Below are 7,087 nucleotides of genomic sequence, written 5' to 3' on the forward strand. Positions count from 1 at the left end.
AAACGATGTGTAAAAGTGAACGCTCCAGTGGTTCATTGGGTTTAGCGTTGCTCCATCATGTGGAGAATCTGAGTTCGTGTCCCATTTTTTGCTAAAATGCTTTAGTTTTACTGGTTTTGTCCCAATAAAAAAGACATGCCCCCCCAAAAAACGACGTGTAAAAGTGAACGCTCCAGTGGTTCATTGGGTTTAGCGTTGCTCCATCATGTGGAGAATCTGAGTTCGTGTCCCATTCTTTGCTAAAATGCTTTAGTTTTACTGGTTTTGTCCCAATAAAAAAGACATGCCCCCCCAAAAAACGATGTGTAAAAGTGAACGCTCCAGTGGTTCATTGGGTTTAGCGTTGCTCCATCATGTGGAGAATCTGAGTTCGTGTCCCATTTTTTGCTAAAATGCTTTAGTTTTACTGGTTTTGTCCCAATAAAAAAGACATGCCCCCCCAAAAAACGATGTGTAAAAGTGAACGCTCCAGTGGTGCATTGGGTTTAGCGTTGCTCCATCATGTGGAGAATCTGAGTTCGAGTCCCATTCTTTGCTAAAATGCTTTAGTTTTACTGGTTTTGTCCCAATAAAAAAGACATGCCCCCCCAAAAAAAGAGATGCAAAAGTGAACGCTGCAGTGGTGCATTGGGTTTAGCGTTGCTCCATCATGTGGAGAATCTGAGTTCGAGTCCCATTCTTTGCTAAAATGCTTTAGTTTTACTGGTTTTGTCCCAATAAAAAAGACATGCCCCCCCAAAAAACGACGTGTAAAAGTGAACGCTCCAGTGGTGCATTGGGTTTAGCGTTGCTCCATCATGTGGAGAATCTGAGTTCGAGTCCCATTCTTTGCTAAAATGCTTTAGTTTTACTGGTTTTGTCCCAATAAAAAAGACATGCCCCCCCAAAAAAAGAGATGTAAAAGTGAACGCTCCAGTGGTGCATTGGGTTTAGCGTTGCTCCATCATGTGGAGAATCTGAGTTCGAGTCCCATTCTTTGCTAAAATGCTTTAGTTTTACTGGTTTTGTCCCAATAAAAAAGACATGCCCCCCCAAAAAAAGAGATGTAAAAGTGAACGCTCCAGTGGTGCATTGGGTTTAGCGTTGCTCCATCATGTGGAGAATCTGAGTACGAGTCCCATTCTTTGCTAAAATGCTTTAGTTTTACTGGTTTTGTCCCAATAAAAAAGACATGCCCCCCCAAAAAACGATGTGTAAAAGTGAACGCTCCAGTGGTGCATTGGGTTTAGCGTTGCTCCATCATGTGGAGAATCTGAGTTTGAGTCCCATTCTTTGCTAAAATGCTTTAGTTTTACTGGTTTTGTCCCAATAAAAAAGACATGCCCCCCCAAAAAACGATGTGTAAAAGTGAACGCTCCAGTGGTGCATTGGCTTTAGCGTTGCTCCATCATGTGGAGAATCTGAGTTCGTGTCCCATTCTTTGCTAAAATGCTTTAGTTTTACTGGTTTTGTCCCAATAAAAAAGACATGCCCCCCCAAAAAACGATGTGTAAAAGTGAACGCTCCAGTGGTTCTTTGGGTTTAGCGTTGCTCCATCATGTGGAGAATCTGAGTTCGTGTCCCATTTTTTGCTAAAATGCTTTAGTTTTACTGGTTTTGTCCCAATAAAAAAGACATGCCCCCCCAAAAAACGATGTGTAAAAGTGAACGCTGCAGTGGTGCATTGGGTTTAGCGTTGCTCCATCATGTGGAGAATCTGAGTTCGTGTCCCATTCTTTGCTAAAATGCTTTAGTTTTACTGGTTTTGTCCCAATAAAAAAGACATGCCCCCCCAAAAAACGATGTGTAAAAGTGAACGCTCCAGTGGTGCATTGGGTTTAGCGTTGCTCCATCATGTGGAGAATCTGAGTTCGTGTCCCATTCTTTGCTAAAATGCTTTAGTTTTACTGGTTTTGTCCCAATAAAAAAGACATGCCCCCCCAAAAAACGATGTGTAAAAGTGAACGCTCCAGTGGTGCATTGGGTTTAGCGTTGCTCCATCATGTGGAGAATCTGAGTTCGTGTCCCATTTTTTGCTAAAATGCTTTAGTTTTACTGGTTTTGTCCCAATAAAAAAGACATGCCCCCCCAAAAAACGATGTGTAAAAGTGAACGCTCCAGTGGTTCAGTGGGTTTAGCGTTGCTCCATCATGTGGAGAATCTGAGTTCGTGTCCCATTCTTTGCTAAAATGCTTTAGTTTTACTGGTTTTGTCCCAATAAAAAAGACATGCCCCCCCAAAAAACGATGTGTAAAAGTGAACGCTCCAGTGGTGCATTGGGTTTAGCGTTGCTCCATCATGTGGAGAATCTGAGTTCGAGTCCCATTCTTTGCTAAAATGCTTTAGTTTTACTGGTTTTGTCCCAATAAAAAAGACATGCCCCCCCAAAAAACGACGTGTAAAAGTGAACGCTCCAGTGGTGCATTGGGTTTAGCGTTGCTCCATCATGTGGAGAATCTGAGTTCGTGTCCCATTTTTTGCTAAAATGCTTTAGTTTTACTGGTTTTGTCCCAATAAAAAAGACATGCCCCCCCAAAAAACGACGTGTAAAAGTGAACGCTCCAGTGGTGCATTGGGTTTAGCGTTGCTCCATCATGTGGAGAATCTGAGTTCGTGTCCCATTCTTTGCTAAAATGCTTTAGTTTTACTGGTTTTGTCCCAATAAAAAAGACATGCCCCCCCAAAAAACGATGTGTAAAAGTGAACGCTCCAGTGGTGCATTGGGTTTAGCGTTGCTCCATCATGTGGAGAATCTGAGTTCGTGTCCCATTCTTTGCTAAAATGCTTTAGTTTTACTGGTTTTGTCCCAATAAAAAAGACATGCCCCCCCAAAAAACGATGTGTAAAAGTGAACGCTCCAGTGGTTCATTGGATTTAGCGTTGCTCCATCATGTGGAGAATCTGAGTTCGAGTCCCATTCTTTGCTAAAATGCTTTAGTTTTACTGGTTTTGTCCCAATAAAAAAGACATGCCCCCCCAAAAAACGACGTGTAAAAGTGAACGCTCCAGTGGTTCATTGGGTTTAGCGTTGCTCCATCATGTGGAGAATCTGAGTTCGTGTCCCATTTTTTGCTAAAATGCTTTAGTTTTACTGGTTTTGTCCCAATAAAAAAGACATGCCCCCCCAAAAAACGACGTGTAAAAGTGAACGCTCCAGTGGTTCATTGGGTTTAGCGTTGCTCCATCATGTGGAGAATCTGAGTTCGTGTCCCATTTTTTGCTAAAATGCTTTAGTTTTACTGGTTTTGTCCCAATAAAAAAGACATGCCCCCCCAAAAAACGATGTGTAAAAGTGAACGCTCCAGTGGTGCATTGGGTTTAGCGTTGCTCCATCATGTGGAGAATCTGAGTTCGAGTCCCATTCTTTGCTAAAATGCTTTAGTTTTACTGGTTTTGTCCCAATAAAAAAGACATGCCCCCCCAAAAAAAGAGATGCAAAAGTGAACGCTCCAGTGGTGCATTGGGTTTAGCGTTGCTCCATCATGTGGAGAATCTGAGTTCGAGTCCCATTCTTTGCTAAAATGCTTTAGTTTTACTGGTTTTGTCCCAATAAAAAAGACATGCCCCCCCAAAAAACGACGTGTAAAAGTGAACGCTCCAGTGGTGCATTGGGTTTAGCGTTGCTCCATCATGTGGAGAATCTGAGTTCGAGTCCCATTCTTTGCTAAAATGCTTTAGTTTTACTGGTTTTGTCCCAATAAAAAAGACATGCCCCCCCAAAAAACGACGTGTAAAAGTGAACGCTCCAGTGGTGCATTGGGTTTAGCGTTGCTCCATCATGTGGAGAATCTGAGTTCGTGTCCCATTTTTTGCTAAAATGCTTTAGTTTTACTGGTTTTGTCCCAATAAAAAAGACATGCCCCCCCAAAAAACGACGTGTAAAAGTGAACGCTCCAGTGGTTCATTGGGTTTAGCGTTGCTCCATCATGTGGAGAATCTGAGTTCGTGTCCCATTTTTTGCTAAAATGCTTTAGTTTTACTGGTTTTGTCCCAATAAAAAAGACATGCCCCCCCAAAAAACGATGTGTAAAAGTGAACGCTCCAGTGGTGCATTGGGTTTAGCGTTGCTCCATCATGTGGAGAATCTGAGTTCGAGTCCCATTCTTTGCTAAAATGCTTTAGTTTTACTGGTTTTGTCCCAATAAAAAAGACATGCCCCCCCAAAAAAAGAGATGCAAAAGTGAACGCTCCAGTGGTGCATTGGGTTTAGCGTTGCTCCATCATGTGGAGAATCTGAGTTCGAGTCCCATTCTTTGCTAAAATGCTTTAGTTTTACTGGTTTTGTCCCAATAAAAAAGACATGCCCCCCCAAAAAACGACGTGTAAAAGTGAACGCTCCAGTGGTGCATTGGGTTTAGCGTTGCTCCATCATGTGGAGAATCTGAGTTCGAGTCCCATTCTTTGCTAAAATGCTTTAGTTTTACTGGTTTTGTCCCAATAAAAAAGACATGCCCCCCCAAAAAAAGAGATGTAAAAGTGAACGCTCCAGTGGTGCATTGGGTTTAGCGTTGCTCCATCATGTGGAGAATCTGAGTTCGAGTCCCATTCTTTGCTAAAATGCTTTAGTTTTACTGGTTTTGTCCCAATAAAAAAGACATGCCCCCCCAAAAAAAGAGATGTAAAAGTGAACGCTCCAGTGGTGCATTGGGTTTAGCGTTGCTCCATCATGTGGAGAATCTGAGTACAAGTCCCATTCTTTGCTAAAATGCTTTAGTTTTACTGGTTTTGTCCCAATAAAAAAGACATGCCCCCCCAAAAAACGATGTGTAAAAGTGAACGCTCCAGTGGTGCATTGGGTTTAGCGTTGCTCCATCATGTGGAGAATCTGAGTTCGAGTCCCATTCTTTGCTAAAATGCTTTAGTTTTACTGGTTTTGTCCCAATAAAAAAGACATGCCCCCCCAAAAAACGATGTGTAAAAGTGAACGCTCCAGTGGTGCATTGGCTTTAGCGTTGCTCCATCATGTGGAGAATCTGAGTTCGTGTCCCATTCTTTGCTAAAATGCTTTAGTTTTACTGGTTTTGTCCCAATAAAAAAGACATGCCCCCCCAAAAAACGATGTGTAAAAGTGAACGCTCCAGTGGTTCATTGGGTTTAGCGTTGCTCCATCATGTGGAGAATCTGAGTTCGTGTCCCATTTTTTGCTAAAATGCTTTAGTTTTACTGGTTTTGTCCCAATAAAAAAGACATGCCCCCCCAAAAAACGATGTGTAAAAGTGAACGCTGCAGTGGTGCATTGGGTTTAGCGTTGCTCCATCATGTGGAGAATCTGAGTTCGTGTCCCATTCTTTGCTAAAATGCTTTAGTTTTACTGGTTTTGTCCCAATAAAAAAGACATGCCCCCCCAAAAAACGATGTGTAAAAGTGAACGCTCCAGTGGTGCATTGGGTTTAGCGTTGCTCCATCATGTGGAGAATCTGAGTTCGAGTCCCATTCTTTGCTAAAATGCTTTAGTTTTACTGGTTTTGTCCCAATAAAAAAGACATGCCCCCCCAAAAAACGATGTGTAAAAGTGAACGCTCCAGTGGTGCATTGGGTTTAGCGTTGCTCCATCATGTGGAGAATCTGAGTTCGTGTCCCATTTTTTGCTAAAATGCTTTAGTTTTACTGGTTTTGTCCCAATAAAAAAGACATGCCCCCCCAAAAAACGACGTGTAAAAGTGAACGCTCCAGTGGTGCATTGGGTTTAGCGTTGCTCCATCATGTGGAGAATCTGAGTTCGTGTCCCATTCTTTGCTAAAATGCTTTAGTTTTACTGGTTTTGTCCCAATAAAAAAGACATGCCCCCCCAAAAAACGATGTGTAAAAGTGAACGCTCCAGTGGTGCATTGGGTTTAGCGTTGCTCCATCATGTGGAGAATCTGAGTTCGTGTCCCATTCTTTGCTAAAATGCTTTAGTTTTACTGGTTTTGTCCCAATAAAAAAGACATGCCCCCCCAAAAAACGATGTGTAAAAGTGAACGCTCCAGTGGTTCATTGGGTTTAGCGTTGCTCCATCATGTGGAGAATCTGAGTTCGTGTCCCATTTTTTGCTAAAATGCTTTAGTTTTACTGGTTTTGTCCCAATAAAAAAGACATGCCCCCCCAAAAAACGACGTGTAAAAGTGAACGCTCCAGTGGTTCATTGGGTTTAGCGTTGCTCCATCATGTGGAGAATCTGAGTTCGTGTCCCATTCTTTGCTAAAATGCTTTAGTTTTACTGGTTTTGTCCCAATAAAAAAGACATGCCCCCCCAAAAAACGATGTGTAAAAGTGAACGCTCCAGTGGTTCATTGGGTTTAGCGTTGCTCCATCATGTGGAGAATCTGAGTTCGTGTCCCATTTTTTGCTAAAATGCTTTAGTTTTACTGGTTTTGTCCCAATAAAAAAGACATGCCCCCCCAAAAAACGATGTGTAAAAGTGAACGCTCCAGTGGTGCATTGGGTTTAGCGTTGCTCCATCATGTGGAGAATCTGAGTTCGAGTCCCATTCTTTGCTAAAATGCTTTAGTTTTACTGGTTTTGTCCCAATAAAAAAGACATGCCCCCCCAAAAAAAGAGATGCAAAAGTGAACGCTCCAGTGGTGCATTGGGTTTAGCGTTGCTCCATCATGTGGAGAATCTGAGTTCGAGTCCCATTCTTTGCTAAAATGCTTTAGTTTTACTGGTTTTGTCCCAATAAAAAAGACATGCCCCCCCAAAAAACGACGTGTAAAAGTGAACGCTCCAGTGGTGCATTGGGTTTAGCGTTGCTCCATCATGTGGAGAATCTGAGTTCGAGTCCCATTCTTTGCTAAAATGCTTTAGTTTTACTGGTTTTGTCCCAATAAAAAAGACATGCCCCCCCAAAAAAAGAGATGTAAAAGTGAACGCTCCAGTGGTGCATTGGGTTTAGCGTTGCTCCATCATGTGGAGAATCTGAGTTCGAGTCCCATTCTTTGCTAAAATGCTTTAGTTTTACTGGTTTTGTCCCAATAAAAAAGACATGCCCCCCCAAAAAAAGAGATGTAAAAGTGAACGCTCCAGTGGTGCATTGGGTTTAGCGTTGCTCCATCATGTGGAGAATCTGAGTACAAGTCCCATTCTTTGCTAAAATGCTTTAGTTTTACTGGTTTTGTCCCAATAAAAA

This window comes from Scardinius erythrophthalmus (assembly GCF_964197995.2).
Source record: "Scardinius erythrophthalmus genome assembly, chromosome: 4".
NCBI classification, from domain to species: domain Eukaryota; kingdom Metazoa; phylum Chordata; class Actinopteri; order Cypriniformes; family Leuciscidae; genus Scardinius; species Scardinius erythrophthalmus.